Below are 19,505 nucleotides of genomic sequence, written 5' to 3'. Positions count from 1 at the left end.
CAGAATAAGGGGACACTCATTTAAAACTGAGATGCGAAGGAATTTCTCCTCTCAGAGGGTAGTGAATGTCTGGAATTCTCTACCTCAGGGAGTTGTGGAGGCTAGGTCACTGAAAGTACTTAAAGAGGAGGTAGATAGATTTTTGGAATATGGGGAGTTGAGGGTTATGAGGAGCTGGCACGAAAGAGGAGTTGAGGCCTGGGGCAGATCAGCCATGATCTTATTGAATGGCGGGGCAGACTTGAGGGGCCGAATGGTCTACTCCTGCTCCTATATCTTATGTTCTTTGCGAGAGAGACCACACGTGAGAGAAACAGACAATGGGTGCAAGAGAGCCTATAGGTGAGAGTGGGAGTGATTTGGACAGGGTGACAGACAGAGAGATGTTTCGAGTGGTAAACCTTATCGAATGCCTTTCAAAAATCGAAAAATAAATCATCTACCAGACCTGCCCCATCACTCCTCTCTGTTACTGTGTCAGGTTAACAAAGCTGTGTTTTTGCCCACTGATTACCCTCCGCCCTCCACAGTGTACCCCAGGAATACCCTCCGCCCTCCACAGTGTACCCCAGGAATACCCTCCGCCCTCCACAGTGTACCCCAGGAATACCCTCCGCCCTCCACAGTGTACCCAGGAATACCCTCCGCCCTCCACAGTGTACCCCAGGAATACCCTCCGCCCTCCACAGTGTACACCAGGAATACCCTCCCCGCTCCACAGTGTACACCAGGAATACCCTCTCCCCCACAACAGTGTGTACCCTAGGAATACCCTCCCCCCTCCACGGTATGTACACCAGGAATACCCTCCCCCCTCCACAGTGTGTACCCCAGGAATACCCTCCCCCCTCCACGGTATGTACACCAGGAATACCCTCCCCCCTCCACAGTGTGTACCCCAGGAATACCCTCCCCCCTCCATAGTGTACACCAGGAATACCCTCCCCGCTCCACAGTGTACACCAGGAATACCCTCTCCCCCACAACAGTGTGTACCCTAGGAATACCCTCCCCCCTCCATGGTATGTACACCAGGAATACCCTCCCCCCTTCACAGTGTACACCAGGAGTATCTTAGCCCCCCCCACAGTGTGTACTCCAGGAATACTCTCCCCTCTCCACAGTGTACACCAGGAATATCCTAGCCTCCCCACAGTGTACCCCAGGAATACCCTCCCCCCTCCATAGTGTACACCAGGAATACCCTCCCCCCTCCACAGTGTACACCAGGAATACCCTCTCCCCCACAACAGTGTGTACCCTAGGAATACCCTCCCCCCTCCACGGTATGTACTCCAGGAATACCCTCCCCCCTCCACAGTGTACACCAGGAATACCCTCTCCCCCACAACAGTGTGTACCCCAGGAATACCCTCTCCCCCACAACAGTGTGTACCCCAGGAATACCCTCCCCCCTCCACAGTGTACACCAGGAATACCCTCCCCTCCCCCCCCACAGTGTGTACCCCAGGAATACCCTCCCCCCTCCACAGTGTACCCCAGGAGTATACTAGCCCCCCCACAGTGTACCCCAGGAATACCCTCCCCCCTCCACAGTGTACCCCAGGAGTATACTAGCCCCCCCACAGTGTGTACCCCAGGAATACCCTTGCCCTTTACCCAACAGCCTGTTTTTTCAGTTTGCCGCATAGCAGGAGGTCGGTGAAGAGGAAAACGTGTCGTAGTTTCCTGGTTCCCTCTGAAACTTCGACAATAAAACCGTCCCTCACCAACTGCCGGTTCTGTAACAGAAAGTGAAATAATAATTTCAACAATACAAACAGGTTCACTTCTTACAATTTTCAGGAAAACCAACCAGCTCAGGTCTTCTGTTCACCTCAGCTACATATCCAGTTACCAGATGTACATATATAAGTAATAGTGCTTCACATTAATACTATGTATTGTTCGCATTTAGACTCTTCCAATGACTGGCTCAGTGTGGGGAGGCAATTACTGACACAGGAGTAATTACTGACACAGGGATAATTACCGACAAGGGGTTAATTACCGACATGGGATAATTACTGACATGGGATAATTATTGACACAGGGTTAATTACCGACATGGGGTAATTACTGACATGGGGCTAATTAGTGACACGGGGCTAATTAGTGACACGGGGTTAATTACCGACGCGTGCTAATTAGTGACACGGGGTAATTAGTGACACGGGGTTAATTACCGACACACCGTTTATCACTGACACGGGGTAATTACTGATATGGGGGTAATTACTGACACGTGGTTAATCACTGACATCGGGTAATTACTAATATGGTGGTAATTACTGACACATGGTTAATCACTGACATCGGGTAATTACCGACACGGGTGTAATCACTGACACAGGGTAATTACTGACACGGGGTTATTATTGACACAGGGTTAATCAATGACACAGGGTAGTTACTGACACGGGGTAATGACCGATACTGGAATAATTACTGACACAGTGGTAATTACTGACATAGGTGTAATTACTGACGGGATTAATTACTGACACGGAGTTAATTACTGGCCTGGGAGTAATTAATGACAAGGGTGTAATTACCGACACGGGGATAATTACTGTCGGGATAAATTATTGACATGGGTTAATTACTGACAGGATTAATTACTGGCACGAGGGTAATTACTAACAGAGTTAATTACCGACATGGGGTAATTACTGACACGTGATTAATTACTGACACGGGGGTAATTACCGATGTGGTTAATTGCTGACATGGGGGTAATCACTGACGTATTAATTACTGGCACAGGGGTAATTACTTACAAGGGAGTAATTAGGGGTTAATTTCTGACAGGGTTAATTACTGACACAGGGTAATCACTGACACGGGGTAATTAGGGGTTAATTACTGTCATGGGGTTAATTACTGACAGCGGGTTCATTACTGACACGGGGTTAATTACTGACTCGGGGTTAATTACTGACATGGGGTAACTACTGACAAGGGAGTAATTAGGGGTTAATTACTGACATGGGGTTAGCTACTGACAAGACGGTAATTAGGGGTTAATTACTGACAAAGGGGTAACACAGGGTTAATTACTAACAGGGTTAATTACTGACAAGGGGGTAATTACTAACAGGGTTAATTACTAACACAGGATTAATTACTGACACCGGGTTAATTACCGACGCGGTTAATTGCTGACACGGGGGTAATCACTGACGTATTAATTACTGGCACAGGGGTAATTACTGACAAGGGGTTAATTACTGACACGGGGTAATTAGGGGTTAATTACTGACATGGGGTTAATTACTGACACCGGGTTCATTATTGACTCGGGGTTAATTACTGACACAGGGGTAACTACTGACACGGGGTTAATTACTGACACTGGGTTAACTACTGACAAGGGAGTAATTAGGGGTTAATTACTGACATGAGGTTAGTTACTGACAAGACGGTAATTAGGGGTTAATTACTGACAAAGGGGTAACACAGCCTTAATTACTAACAGGGTTAATTACTGACAAGGGGGTAATTACTAACAGGGTTAATTACTAAAACAGAGTTAATTACTGACACCGGGGTAATTACTGACACGGGGTAATTACCGACGCAGTTAATTGCAGACACAGGGTTATTAATGATGTATTAATTACTGGCACGGGGTAATTAATGACAAGGTGGTAATTAGGAGCTAATTACTGACACGGGGTTAATTACTGACAAGGGAGTAATTATGGGTTAATTACTGACACGGGGTTAGTTACTGACAAGACGGTAATTAGGGGTTAATTACTGACAAAGGGGCAACACAGGGTTAATTACTAACAGGGTTAATTACTAACAGTTAATTACTGACACCTGGGTAATTACTGACACGGGGATAATTACTGACCATGGGTTAATTACAGACACGGGGGTAATTACTGACACAGTTAATTGCTGACACGGGGGGCAATCACTAACGTATTAATTACTGGCACAGGGGTAATTACTGACACGGGGTAATTAGGGGTTAATTACTGACACGGGGTTAATTACTGACACCAGGTTCATTACTGACACGGGAGTAATTAGGGGTTAATTACTGACACGGGGTTAGTTACTGACAAGACGGTAATTAGGGGTTAATTACCGACACGGGGGTAATTACTGACAAGGGAGTAATTAGGAGTTAATTACTGACACGGGGTTAGTTACTGACAAGACGGTAGTTAGGGGTTAATTACTGACAAGGGGGTAACACAGGGTTAATTACTGACACGGGGGTAATTACCGACGCGGTTAATTGCTGACACGGGGGTAATTACTGACAAGGGAGTAATTAGGGGTTAATTACTGACACGGGGTAATTACTGACGGGATTAATTACTGGCACGGAGCTAATTACTAACACGGTTAATTACTGACGGGATTAATTACTTTCACAGGGGTAATTACTGACTTGGGGGTAATTACCGATGCGGATAATTGCTTACATGGGGGTAATCACTGACGGGATTAAATCCTGGCATGGGGTAGTTACTGACAAGGGGGTAATTAGGGGTTAATTCCTGACAGGGTTAATTACTGACACAGGGTAATCACTGACACGGGGTAATTAGGGGTTAATTACTGACAAGGATGTAACACAGGATTTATTACTGACACGGGGGTAATTACCGACGCGGTTATTTACTGACACGAGGGTAATTACTGACAAGGGAGTAATTAGGGGTTAATTACTGACACGGGGTTAATTACTGAAAGGATTAATTACTGGCATGGGGGTAATTACTAACACAGGGTTAATTACCAACATGGAGGTAATTACTGACGGGATTAATTACTTTCACGGGGGTAATTACTGACTTGGGGTTAATTTCTGGTACGGGGGTAATTACTGACACGGGGCTAATTACCGATGCGGTTAATTGCTGACATGGGGGTAATCACTGACGGGATTAATTCCTGGCATGGGGTAATTACTGACAAGGGGGTAATTAGGGGTTAATTCCTGACAGTGTTAATTACTGACACAGGGTAATCACTGACACGGGGGTAATTAGGGGTTAATTACTAACTCGGGGTCAATTACCAACAAGGGGGTAATTACTGACACAGGGTTAATTACTGACAAGGGAGTAATTAGGGGTTAATTACTGACATGGGGCTGGTTACTGACAAGACGGTAATTAGGGGTTAATCACTGACACGGGGTTAGTTACTGACAAGATGGTAATTAGGGGTTAATTACTGACAAGGGGGTAACAGGGTTAATTACTGACAAGGGGGTAATTACTGACACGGGGTAATTACCGATGCGGTTAATTGCTGATTCGGAGGTAATTACTGACATGGGGGTAATTACTGACATGGTGCTAATTACCGGCACAAGGTTAATCACTGACACGGGGTTAACCACTGACCGGGGTAATTACTGACACTGGATTCATTAGTGACACCGGGTTCATTACTGACAAGGGGGTAACACAGGGTTAATTACTAACATAGGGTTAATTACTGACAAGAGGGTAATTACTAACAGGGTTAATCACTAACACGGGTTAATTACTGACACGGTAATTACAAACATGGGGGGCAATTACTGACACCGGGGTAATTACGGACATCGGGTTAATTACTGACACGGGGTAATCATTGACATGGGGTAATTACTGACAGCGGGCTAATTACTGACACGGGGGTAATTACTGATATGGGGTAATTAGGGGTTAATTACTGACATAGGGTTAATTACTGTCTGGTTAATTACTGACAAGGGGATAATTACTGACACAGGGTTAATTAGTAACACGGGCTTAATCACTGACATGGCGGTAATTACCGACAAAGGGTTAATTACTGACATGGGGCTAATTACTGATACGGGGGTAATTAGGAGTTAATTACTGACATGGGGTAATTATTGACATGGGGATAATTACTGACACTGGGGTAAATAAATTACTGACTCGAGGTTAATTACTGACACGGGAGTAATAACCGACACGGGGGTAATTACTGACGCAGGGGTAATTACTGACATGGGGCAATCATTGACACGGGGGAAAATCACTGACACGGGGCAAATCACCGACATGGGGGTAATTACTGGCATGGGGTTAATTACTGACACGTGCGTAATTACTGACATCGGGTAATTACTGACATGGGGGTAATTACTGACAAAGGGGTAATTACTGACACGTGTAATTACTGACACAGGGTTAATTACTGACACGGGTGTAATTAGGGGTTAATTAGTGACATGGGGTTAATTATTGACACCGGGTTCATTACTGACAAGGTTGTAATTACAGATAGGATTAATTACTTGCACGGGGGTAATTACTGACACGGGGGTAATTACTGACACGGGGTAATTAGGGGTTAATTACTGACATGGGGTTAATTACTGTCTGGTTAATTACTGACAAGGGTATAATTACTGACACAGGGTTAATTAGTAACACGGGCGTAATCACTGACACGGCAGTAATTACCGACAAAGGGTTAATTACTGACATGGGGCTAACTACTGCATGGGGGTAATTAGGGTTTAATTACTGACATGGGGTAATCATTGACACGGGGGTAATTACTGGCACTGGATAAATAAATTACTGACTCGATGTTAATTACTGACTTGGGGGTAATTACCGACACAGGGGTAATCACTGATGCAGGGGTAATTGCTGACACGGGGCAATCATTGACACCGGGGCAATCACTGACATGGGGATAATCACTGACAAGGGGGTAATTACTGACAAGGGGGTAATTACTGACAGATGTAATTACTGACACGGGGCAATCATTGACACGGGGGCAATCATTGACATGGGGGTAATTACTGACACAGGCGTAATTACAGACACAGGCGTAATTACAGACACAGGATTAATTGCAGACACGGGGGTAATTACTGACACGGGGGTAATTACTGACACGGGGGTAATTACTGACGCCGGGTTAATTACTGACACGGGAAATTACTGACGCCGGGGTAATTACTGACGCCGGGGTAATTACTGACACGGGGTAATTACTGACACGGGGGTAATTAGGGGTTAATTACTGATGTGGGGTTCATTACTGACACCGGGTTCATTACTGACACGGGGCTAATTACTGACGTGGGGTTAATTACTGACACCGGGTTCATTACTGACACGGGTGTAATTACTGGCAAGGGGTAATTACTGGCACGGAGGTGATTACTGACAGGATTAATTACTTGCACGGGGGTAATTACTGACACTGGGCTAATTACTGACACGGGGGTTAATTACTGACACGGGGGTAATTATGGGTTAATTACTGACGTGGGGTTAATTACTGACACCGCGTACATTACTGACACGGGGTTAATTACTGACTTGGGGTTAATTACTGACACGGGTAATTACTGACACAGGGTTAACTACTGGCACAGGATTAATTACCGACACGGGGTAATTACTGGCAAGGGGGAAATTAGGGGTTAATTACTGACCCGGGATAATTATTGATAGGGCGGTAATTAGGGGTTAATTACTGACATGGGGTTAATTACCGACACGGGGGTAACACAGGGTTAATTATTAACACAGGGTTAATTACTGACATGGGGGTAATTACCGATATGAGGCTAATTATTGTCACGGCGGGGGGGGGGTGGGCAATTACGGCACTGGGAGGTAATCACTGGCACGGCGGGGGGAGTGCAATCACCGACACCTGGTGGAGGGGTAATCACTGACACCAGGGGGAGGGGTTAATCACCCACACTGGTGAAGTGAGAGGAAACATTCTGAAAGCAAATATCTCCCCACCCTGACACAGAGCAGTGTCATCCCTGCACCGTTACTCACCTCTCCCTTTGCCAGGAACACTTGCGTCCGCCGCTCAGAAATTTCCTCATTGATGCTGGACAGGAAATTCTGTGAGATTCGCAGTGCATGCTGCAGTAAGGGATAGTCGGGGTGCTCTGTGGGTGTATGTTTCAGAAGATCCTGCAAACACACACAGCAGCTCCATTACAACAGGACTCATCTCCAGAGTCTCACACAGGGGCTCCGAGGTCAACACCAGCTTCTGCAGGAGAATGCGGCCCCTGAGAAGCTTTCCCTGTAAGGCAGATCTCTCACCCGTAAATCAGCAGACTGTGCATGAAATCCCAACTCCAGAGGCTTAGCAGCAATCCGGGTTAACATTTCCAGTGCACTGCTGAGGGAACACCGCACTGTCGGAGGGTCATTACTCAGGGAACATCATACTGTCGGAGGGTCAGTACTGAGGGAACACCGCACTGTTGGACGGTCAGTACTGAGGGAACACCGCACTGTCGGAGGGTCATTACTGAGGGAACACCGCACTGTCGGAGGGTCATTACTCAGGGAACATCATACTGTCGGAGGGTCAGTACTGAGGGAACACCGCACTGTCGGAGGGTCATTACTCAGGGAACATCATACTGTCGGAGGGTCAGTACTGAGGGAACACCGCACTGTTGGACGGTCAGTACTGAGGGAACACCGCACTGTCGGAGGGTCATTACTGAGGGAACACCGCACTGTCGGAGGGTCATTACTGAGGGAACACCGCACTGTCGGAGGGTCATTACTGAGGGAACACCGCACTGTCGGAGGGTCATTACTGAGGGAACACCGCACTGTCGGAGGGTCATTACTGAGGGAACACCGCACTGTCGGAGGGTCATTACTGAGGGAACACCGCACTGTCGGAGGGTCATTACTGAGGGAACACCGCACTGTCGGAGGGTCATTACTGAGGGAACACCGCACTGTCGGAGGGTCATTACTGAGGGAACACCGCACTGTCGGAGGGTCATTACTGAGGGAACACCGCACTGTCGGAGGGTCATTACTGAGGGAACACCGCACTGTCGGAGGGTCATTACTGAGGGAACACCGCACTGTCGGAGGGTCATTACTGAGGGAACACCGCACTGTCGGAGGGTCATTACTGAGGGAACACCGCACTGTTGGAGGGTCATTACTGAGGGAACACTGCACTGTCGGACGGTCAATATTGAGGGAACACCACGCTGTGGCAGTGCTGCACTGTCGGAGGGTCCATACTGAGGGAGTGCCGCACTGTCGGAGCGTAAGTACTGAGGGAGCGCCGCACTGTCGGAAGATCAGTATTGAGGGAGCGCTGCACTGTTGGAGGGTCAGTACTGAGGGAACACCGCATTGTCGGGGGTCAGTACTGAGGGAGTGCTGCACTGTCAGAGGGTCAGTACTGAAGGAGCACTGCACTGTCGGAGCGTCAGTACTGAGGGAACACTACATTGTCGGGGGGGTCAGTACTGAGGGAACACCGTACTGTCACAGGGTCATTACTGAGGGAACACCGCACTGTCACAGGGTCATTACTGAGGGAGCACCGCACAGTCGGAGGGTTAGTTCTGAGGGTCATTACTGAGGGAACACTGCACTGTCAGAGGGTCAGTACTGAGGGAGTGCTGCACTGTCAGAGGGTCAGTACTGAGGAACACCGCACTGTCGGAGGGTCAGTACTGATGGAACACCGCACTGTCGGAGGGTCAGTACTGAGGGAACACCGCACAGTCGGAGGGTCAGTACTGAGGGAATACCGCATTGTCGAAGGGTCAGTACTGAGGGAATAATGCACTGTCAAATGGTCAGCACTGAGGGGGTGCTGCACTGTTGGAGGGTCCATATTGAGGGAGTGCCGCACTGTCGGAGCGTCTGTACTGAGGGGGTGCCGCACTGTCGAAGGGTCAGTACTGAGGGAACACCTCACTGTCGGAGGGTCAGTGCTGAGGGAACAGCACACCGTCGGAGGATCAGTACTGAGGGAACACCTCACTGTCGGAGGGTCAGTACTGAGGGAGCACTGCACTGTTGAACGGTCAGGACTGAGTGTGTGCTGCACTGTCGGAGGGTCCATACTGACTGAGTGCTGCACTGTGGAGGGTCAGTACTGAGGGAGTGCCGCACTGTCGGAGCGTCAGTACTGAGGGAGTGCCGCACTGTCAAAGGGTCAGTACTGAGGGAACACCTCACTGTCAGAGGGTCAGTACTGAGGGAACACCTCACTGTCGGAGGGTCAGTGCTGAGGGAACACCGCACTGTTGGAGGATCAGTACTGAGGGAACACCTCACTGTTGGAGGGTCAGTACTGAGGGAACACTGCACTGTCGGAGGGTCAGTACTGAGCAAGCGACACACTGTCGGAGCGTCAGTACTGAGGGAACACCGCACTGTTAGAGGGTCATTACTGAGGGAACACCGCACTGTCGGAGGGTCAGTACTGAGGGAGCACCGCACTGTCGGAGGGTCAGTGCCGAAGGAGTACTGCACTGCGGAGGGTCATTGCTGAGGTAACACTGCACTGTCGAAGGGTCATTACTGAGGGATCACCGCAGTGTCGGAGGGTCAGTACTAAGGGAATGCTGCACTGTTGGACGGTCAGTGCTGAGGGAGTGCTTCACTGTACTGAGGGAGTGCTGTGCTGTCGGAGGGTCAGTACTGAGGGAGTGCTGCACTGTCGGAGGTGCTGTCATCAAGATGGGATACTGATGAAAGTCCTGTCTGCCCTTTCTGGTGATATATGAGAAAAGCATGGGGTGCACCCAATCTTTATCCCTGAATCAACATCGCTGAAACAGATCGGTCAATATGGGATTGGGGAGGATGCAATTCGAGATTTTCCATTAAATTAGAGACAGGTAGTAAGAGAATCATTGCAAGTCCCCTTCTAATCTTAAAATTGTCCGCTTCAACTTTTGTCTCCATAAGTTGCACACTTGGTGAGCCAATTGTCCCCCCTCTACCCACACATCACCACACCAATATATACCATCAGGAAAGACCCAAAACTCACATGTAGCACCAGAGTGCTTCGAGTTACTCGATCGATCGGTTTGTACAGCAGAGCTGAAAAACATAAACCAGAGCGAGAAAAACCTTTCACAATCACTAAAATGCTGCTCGATCAGAGAGTTAATCTGTATCTAACCCCGTGCTGTACCTGTCCCGGGAGTGTTTGATGGGGACAGTGTAGAGGGAGATTTACTCTGTAACTAACCCTGTGCTGTACCTGTCCTGGGAGTGTTTGATGGGGACAGTGTAGGGGGAGCTTTACTCTGTATCTAACCCTGTGTTGTACCTGTCCTGAGAGTGTTTGATGGGGACAGTGTAGGGGGAAGCTTTACTCTGTACCTAACCCCATGCTGTACCTGTCCTGAGAGTGTTTGATGGGGACAGTGTAGAGGGAGCTTTACTCTGTATCTAACCCCGTGTTGTACCTGTCCTGGGAGTTTTTGATGGGGACAATGTAGAGGGAGCTTTACTCTGTATCTAACCCCGTGCTGTATCTGTCCTGGGAGAGTTTGATGGGGACAGTGTAGAGGGAGCTTTACTCTGTATCTAACCCCATGCTGTACCTGTCCTGGGAGAGTTTGATGGGGACAGTGTAGAGGGACCTTTACTCTGTATCTAACCCAGTGTTGTACCTGTCCTGGGAGTGTTTGATGGGGACAGTGTAGAGGGAGCTTTACTCTGTATCTAACCCCATGCTGTACCTGTCCTGGGAGTGTTTGATGGGGACACTGTACAGGGAGATTTACTCTGTGTCTAACCCTGTGTTGTACGTGTCCTGGGAGTGATTGATGGGAACAGTGTAGGGGGAGCTTTACTCTGTGTCTAACCCTGTGCTGTACCTACCCTGGGAGTGTTTGATGGGGACAGTGTAGAGGGAGCTTTACTCTGTATCTAACCCCGTGCTGTACCTGTCCTGGGAGTGTTTGATGGGGACGGTGTAGAGGGAGCTTTACTCTGTATCTAACCCCGTGCTGTACCTGTCCTGGGAGTGTTTGATGGGGACAGTGTAGAGGGAGCTTTACTCTCTATCTAACCCTGTGCTGTACCTGTCCTGGGAGTGTTTGATGGGGACGGTGTAGAGGGAACTTCGATGACAATGATGGTATTTTTTCAGTGCTGACAGTGTTAGTACTGTTCATCAATCAGTGAAATGGACTTTCTCTTGTTGATTCTCAGGATTTAGTGACATTCTGCTGTTTGAGCTTTGTCTGGCCGCAGTGAGTTACAGATGTTCTGCTCAGAGTCATTCAAGAGTTAGGTTTAAATGAATGATGGGAGTTTCGTTGCGAGTGAGAGAAATGGAATGTGCTCTTTGCAGAGCAACAATGGAGGGTTTCCAGCCACAGGGATTGGGCAGATTCACATACACTTCCCTTGCCTGGTAACAAGAGGGTGCTTCAGGGTTATGCATGAACATTCGCAACACATGATTGGGAGAGCACAGTGCACAGATCCCGCCCATTCCCCACAGAGATCCTGCCCATTCCCAGCAGAGATCCCGCCCATTACAAAGTGATCCGATCCACTACCCGCAGAGATCCCGCCCATGACGGCAGGGAACCCACCCATGGCCCGCAGAGGTCCTGCCCATTACCCGGAGGGATCCAGTGCATTACCCGCAGAGGTCCCGTCCCTTACGCACAGAAATCCCACCCATTACGCACAGAGACTCCGCCCATTACACAGAGATCCCGCCCATTACACAGAGATCCCGCCCATTACAAAAAGATCCTGTCCATTACCAGCAGAGGTCCCACCCATTACAAAATGATCCCCCATTACCTGCAGAGATCCCACCCACGACCCACAGAGACCCCACCCATTACTCCTAGGGACCCCGCCTGTTACTCCTAGGGATCTTGCCCATTACTCGCAGAGATCCCACCCATTTTTCAGAGATCCCGCCCATTTCTCACAGAGATCCCGCCCATTTCTCAGAGATCCCGCCCATTTCTCGCAGAGATCCCACCCATTTCTCAGAGATCCCACCCATTTCCCGCAGAGATACTGTCCGTTACACATAGATCCTGCCCATTACACAGAGGTCTCGCCCATTGCTCGCAGAGATCCTCCCCATTACAAAGAGATCCCATCCATTTCCAGCAGAGGTCCCACCCATTACAAAATGATCCCCCTTTACCTGCAGAGATCCTGCCCATTACCTGCAGAGATCCCACCCATTACTCACAGAGATCCCGCCCATTACCCGCACAGATCCCGCCCATTGCACGTACAGATCCCGCCCATTGCACGTACAGATCCCGCCCATTGCACGCAGAGATCCCGCCCATTAACCGCAGAGATCCCGCCCATTATTTGCAGAGATCCCGCCCATTATCCGCAGAGATCCCGCCCATTATCCGCAGAGATCCTGCCCATTACCCGCAGAGATCCCACCCATTACCAGCAGAGATCCCGCCCATTATCCAGAGATCCCGCCCATTACCCGCAGAGATCCCGCCCATTATCCAGAGATCCTGCCCATTACCCGCAGTGATCCCACCCATTACCAGCAGAGATCCCACCCATTATCCAGAGATCCTGCCCATTACCCGCAGAGACCCCACCCATTACCAGCAGAGATCCCGCCCATTATCCAGAGATCCTGCCCATTACCCGCAGAGATCCCGCCCATTATCCAGAGATCCCGCCCATTATCTGCAGATATCCCGAGCACTATCCGCAGATATCCCGAGCACTATCCGCAGATATCCCGAGCACTATCCGCAGATATCCCGAGCACTATCCGCAGATATCCCGAGCACTATCCGCAGAGATCCCGCCCATTACTCGCAGGGATCCCGCCCATTACTCGCAGAGATCCCGCCCATTACACGAAGAGATCCTGCCCATTGCCGGCAGAGATCCCGCCCATTACATGAAGAGATCCCGCCCATTACATGAAGAGATCCCACCCATTACATGAAGAGATCCCGCCCATTACACGAAGAGATCCTGCCCATTACACGCAGAGATCCCTCCCATTACCTACAGAGATCCCGCCCTTTATCTACATAGATCCCACCCTTCCCATCCATTACCCACAGAAATCCCTCCCGTTACCCGCAGAGATCCCAACCTTTACACCCAGAGATCCTGACCATTACCAGCACAGGTCCCGCCTATTGCCCACAGAGATGCTGCCTGTTGCCTGCAGAGACCCCACCCATTTCCCACAGAAACCCACCCATTACCCGCAGAGATATCATTACACACAGATCCTGCCCATTACACAGAGATCCCACCCATTACACATTATGAAGAGATGCTGCCCAGTACAAAGTGATCCTGCCCACTACCTGCAGAGGTTCCACACATTACACACAGGGATCCCACCCACTACGCGCAGAGACCAGCGGGGATCATGCCTGTTACAAACAGATCCGCCCATTACACAGAGATCCTGCCCATTACACAGAGATCCCGCCCATTACAAAGAGATCCTGTCCATTACCAGCAGAGGTCCCACCCATTACAAAATGATCCCCCATTACCTGAAGAGATCCCACCCACGACCCACAGAGACCCCACCCATTACTCCTAGGGACCCTGCCTGTTACTCCTGGGGATCTCGCCCATTAACCGCAGAGATCCCGCCCATTAACCGCAGAGATCCCGCCCATTAACCGCAGAGATCCCGCCCATTAACCGCAGAGATCCCGCCCATTAACTGCAGAGATCCCGCCCATTAACCGCAGAGATCCCGCCCATTAACCGCAGAGATCCCGCCCATTACTCGCAGAGATCCCGCCCATTACTTGCAGAGATCCCGACCATTAACCGCAGAGATCCCGCCCATTACTCGCAGAGATCTCGCCCATTAACCGCAGAGATCCCGTCCATTAACCGCAGAGATCCCGCCCATTAACCGCAGAGATCCCGCCCATTTACCACAGGAATCGAAACCTTTACATGCAGAGATCCTGCCCATTGCCCGCAGAGATCCCGCCCATTATCCGCAGATATCCCGCCCATTACCCGCAGATATCCCGCCCATTATCCAGAGATCCCGCCCATTATCCGCAGATATCCCGAGCACTATCCGCAGATATCCCGAGCACTATCCGCAGAGATCCCGAGCACTATCCGCAGAGATCCCGAGCACTATCCGCAGAGATCCCGCCCATTACTCGCAGAGATCCCGCCCATTACTCGCAGAGATCCCGCACATTACTCGCAGAGATCCTGCCCATTACTCGCAGAGATCCTGCCTATTATCCGCAGAGATCCCGCCCATTATCCGCAGAGTTCCCGACCATTACTCGCAGAGATCCCGCCCATTTCTCGCAGCGATCCCGCCCATTTCTCGCAGAGATCCCGCCCATTTCTCGCAGAGATCCCGCCCATTACCCTCAGGGATCCTGCCCATTACCCTCAGGGATCCCGCCCGTTACCTGCGAAGATCCTGCCTGTTGCCCACAGATATCCCACCCGTTGCCTGCAGAGATCCCACCCATTATAAAGTGATCCTGTCCACTACCTGCAGGGAACCCATGCATTACCCGCAGAGGTCCCTCCTCATACACGCACAGATCCCATCTATGACCCGCAAAGATCCACCCCAGGACCCGCAGAGATCCCGCCCATTGCCGGCAGAGATCCTGCCCATTGCCGGCAGAGATCCCGCCCATTACACGAAGAGATCCCGCCCATTACACAGAGATCCCGCCCATTACACGAAGAGATCCCGCCCATTACACGAAGAGATCCCGCCCATTACACGCAGAGATCCCGCCCATTACACGCAGAGATACCTCCCATTACCTACAGAGATCCCGCCCTTTATCTACATAGATCCCACCCTTCCCATCCATTACCCACAGAAATCCCTCCCGTTACCCGCAGAGATCCCAACCTTTACACCCAGAGATCCTGACCATTACCAGCACAGGTCCCGCCTATTGCCCACAGAGATGCTGCCCGTTGCCTGCAGAGACCCCACCTATTTCCCACAGAAACCCACCCATTACCCGCAGAGATACCATTACACACAGATCCTGCTCATTACACAGAGATCCCACCCATTACACATTATGAAGAAATGCTGCCCAGTACAAAGTGATCCTGCCCACTACCTGCAGAGGTTCCACACATTACACACAGGGATCCCACCCACTACGCGCAGAGACCAGCGGGGATCCTGCCTGTTACAAATAGATCCGCCCATTACAAAGTGATCCTGACCACTACCCGCAGAGATCCCAACCATTACCCACAGAGATCCCAACCATTACCCACATAGATCCCGCCCATTACATGCAGAGATCCCGCCCCTTTTAGATGCAGAGATCCCACCCATGGTCCACAGAGATCCCACCCATTAGTCGCAGAGATCCTGCCTATTACAAAGAGACCCTGCCCATTACCCACAGGGATCCCGCCCATTACTCAGAGATCCCGCCCATTAACCATTACCCGTGAAATCCCGCACCTTACATACAGAGATCCCACCCACTACCCCCAGAGATCCTGCCCAATACCCACAGAGATCCCGCCCTTTACCCACAGAGATTCTGCCCATTACCCACAGAGATCCTGCCCAATACCCACAGAGATCCCACCCATTACCCACAGAGATTCCGCCCATTACCCACAGAGATCCTGCCCAAGACCCGCAGAGGACCCGCCCATTACCCACAGAGATCAAGCCGATTACAAAGTGATCACCCCAACCACCCGCAGAGATCTGGCCATTAGCCGCAGAGATCACACCTGTGACTTGCAGAGATCCCGCCCATTACCCGCAGGGATCCCTCCCATTACCCGCAGGGATCCCACCCACTACACGCAAAAATCCCGCCTATTATCCGGAGAGATCCAACACAAGACCCACAGGGATCATGCCCATTATCTGCAGAGATCCTGCCATTACATACAGAGATCCCACCCATTATCTGCAGAGATCACGCCGATTACAAAGTGATCTCCCCAATTACCCACAGAAATCTGGCCCATTGCCCACAGAGATCATGCCTATTAAATGCAGAGATCTTGCCCATGACCCACAGAGATCCCGCCCAAGACCTGTAGAGATCCTGCCCATTGCAAAAGTACACCGCCCAGTACAAAGAGAACCCGCACATTACCTGAAAAGATCCTGCCCATTACAAAGAAACCCAGCTGATTACCCGCAGAGATCCTGCCCATTATTCAGAGATCCCGCCCATTACTCAGAGATCCTGCCCATTTCTCACAGAGATCCCACCCATTACCTGTAGAGATCACGCCGATTACAAAGTGATCACCCCAATCACCCACAGAGATCCGGCCATTATCCACCGAGATCCCACCGAAGACCTGCAGAGATCCTGCCCATTAAAAAGATACCCTTCTCATTACTCACAGAGATCCCACCCATTACAAAGAGACCCTGCCCATTACCCTCAGAGATCCTGCCCAGTCCCACAGAGATCCCGCCCATGACCCACAAAGATCCTACCCACTACTTGCAAGATCCCACCCATGACCCACAGAGATCCCGCCCACTAGTCACACAGATCCCACCCATTACCTGCAGGGATCACGCCCATTACCTGCAGAGATCTTGTCCATTATAAAGAGATCCCACCCATTATAAAGAGGTCCCGCCCATTACCCGCAGAGATTTTGCCAATTACAAAGTGATCACCCCAATCACCTGCAGAGATCGGGCCCATTGTCTGCAGAGATCCTGCCCATTACTCACAGAGATCACACCCATTATAAAGAGATCGCACCCTTTACCCACAGTGATCCCACCTATTACCTGCAGAGACCACGTCTATGACCCACAGAGATCCACCTCAAGATCCACAGAGATCCCGCCCATTAATCAGACATCCCGCCCATTACCCGCAGGGGTCCTGCCCATTACCCGCAGAGTTCCCACACATTACCCGCTGAGATCCCGCCCATTACCCGCAGAGACCCCGCCCATTACTCGCAGTGACCCCGCCCATTACTCGCAGAGACCCCGCCCATTACCCGCAGAGACCCCGCCCATTCCAGGCAGCGATTCCCCGGGTGAGTGATCCTATCAATCATGCAGAGCAGTAAGTCTGCGCCCACATGGTCACTGGTCACAATACTCAGAGAGAGAAACCTCCCGAGTCCAAAGCCCCGAGCTGGGGGCCATGAGTCTGGGGCCGACAGTAACTCTGACAGAGCCCCCGAGTGCTCAGGGATAGCCGGCCGCAGATATCACAACCCCACAGTGACCCCCGTGGAGAATTCACAATCTCCCCCAAACACCATCAGAATGCTGAACATTCCCAATGGGCTCGGATTATTCTCCTTCACCTCACAGAAGGTGACTGCAAGGACAAAGGAAACTAGCTCAAATAATCGGAATAAACAGGGTAAAATATGTTTGGATGAAGGCAACACAGACCCAGTGACTGAGGGAAGAGGCAGGCAGCTGCTATTGTCTTTTGTATCCCTGAGAAATGATTTCTCCCTCGCACAGAGGGAGCCGAATGAATGGAATATGAATGAGGCAGAGATACACAAAGAGACAAATCAGAAACACACAGCATTTACCATAGCAGCTGCACTTGCAGCAAAGCCTGAGGATCAGCAGCATTTCCATCGCCTCCCTTACTCTCTGTCACTCGGTACTGTACTCACCAAAGCAGAGTGGTCCCGTTGCATGGATAGATAGGGGGAAGGGGCGGGGGGGGGGGGGGGGGTGAGGGTCTGTACAAAAATGCCAGTCAATCTGGCTCATACTTGGGTACAAAACAACAAGGACACAGCGAGTGATGGGGCCACAGCTCGATGTGTGGAAGCAGCGATGCGAGTATGAAAGGTCGGAGAGTGGGAGGGTCGCAGGGTCAGAGCGATAGGGTCGCTACCTTCAAAGCAAATCTACCGAAACTTACCTTCCAGAGTGATAGAGGTGGAACATTCCTTCGAATCCTTGGAGCTTTTGACTTTCAGATCCTTGGGAGAGAGAGAGAGAGAGATGGAGAATAGTTGCAGCACAGGCAGGCTCTCAACACACTCTGTGAACTCATTCCCTCAAGTCAGTCACCCCAGTGACCCCACACTGCTCCACAGCAACTCCCCATACAAACCTCGCTCCTGCTCACCTCAGAAATCTTCTTGAAGTTGTTGTTGGCCAGGCTGCATTTTTCAACCGTTTCGATCGCCACTTTATAATTATCCACAAACGCCTTGTATACACCGAGACTCTCAGCCTAGAGAGAGAGAGAGAGACAGGGAGAGAGAGAGAGAAACAGGGAGAGAGAGAGAGGGAGAGAGAGAGAGAAACAGGGAGAGAGAGGGAGAGAGAGAAACAGGGAGAGGGGCAGATGAAAGAGAGGGGGATGGGGTGGAGGGAGAGAGAGAGAAAGAGAGAGAGGAGAGAGAGACAGAGGGAGAGAGAAGGAGAAAGAGAGGGGGGGAGGGAGAGAGTCGGGGGGGAGGGAGAGAGTCGGGGGGGAGGGAGAGAGTCGGGGGGGAGGGGGGAGAGAAAGAAAGATAGTGGGGAGAGATGGGGAGAGAGAGAGGGAGGGAGAGAGAGGGTGAGAGAGGGCGAGAAAGGGAGACAAAGAGAGGGAGAGGGAGATAGAGGGAGAGGGGGGAGAGAGAGAGAGAAAGGGAGAGAGCGAGAGAGAGAGAAAGGGAGAGAGCGAGACAGAGGGTGTGAGGGACAGAGGGAGTGAGGGGGAGAGAGAAGGAGGGAGACAGAGGCAAAGAGTGGGAGAGAGAGAGGGAGATGGA

The 19,505-nt window shown here is 50.6% G+C and overlaps 1 long non-coding RNA gene across 1 annotated transcript; it reads right to left on the bottom strand.

Moving 5' to 3' along the window:
- Positions 1-1,616: 1,616 nt before the first annotated feature.
- On the bottom strand, positions 1,617-18,980 carry LOC144678352 (uncharacterized). The gene is made up of 5 exons (XR_013576057.1): positions 18,872-18,980; positions 18,662-18,722; positions 10,804-10,856; positions 7,803-7,943; positions 1,617-1,742 (listed from the first exon to the last, which is right to left on the bottom strand). It is a non-coding gene; the product is annotated as an uncharacterized LOC144678352 (long non-coding RNA).
- Between the last annotated feature and the right edge of the window lie 525 nt (positions 18,981-19,505).

This window comes from Cetorhinus maximus, unplaced genomic scaffold, assembly GCF_964194155.1.
Source record: "Cetorhinus maximus unplaced genomic scaffold, sCetMax3.hap1.1 HAP1_SCAFFOLD_4088, whole genome shotgun sequence".
NCBI lineage: Eukaryota > Metazoa > Chordata > Chondrichthyes > Lamniformes > Cetorhinidae > Cetorhinus > Cetorhinus maximus.
Note: the sequence above shows the minus strand (reverse complement) of the source record. Positions and strands in the feature narration are given on the sequence as shown.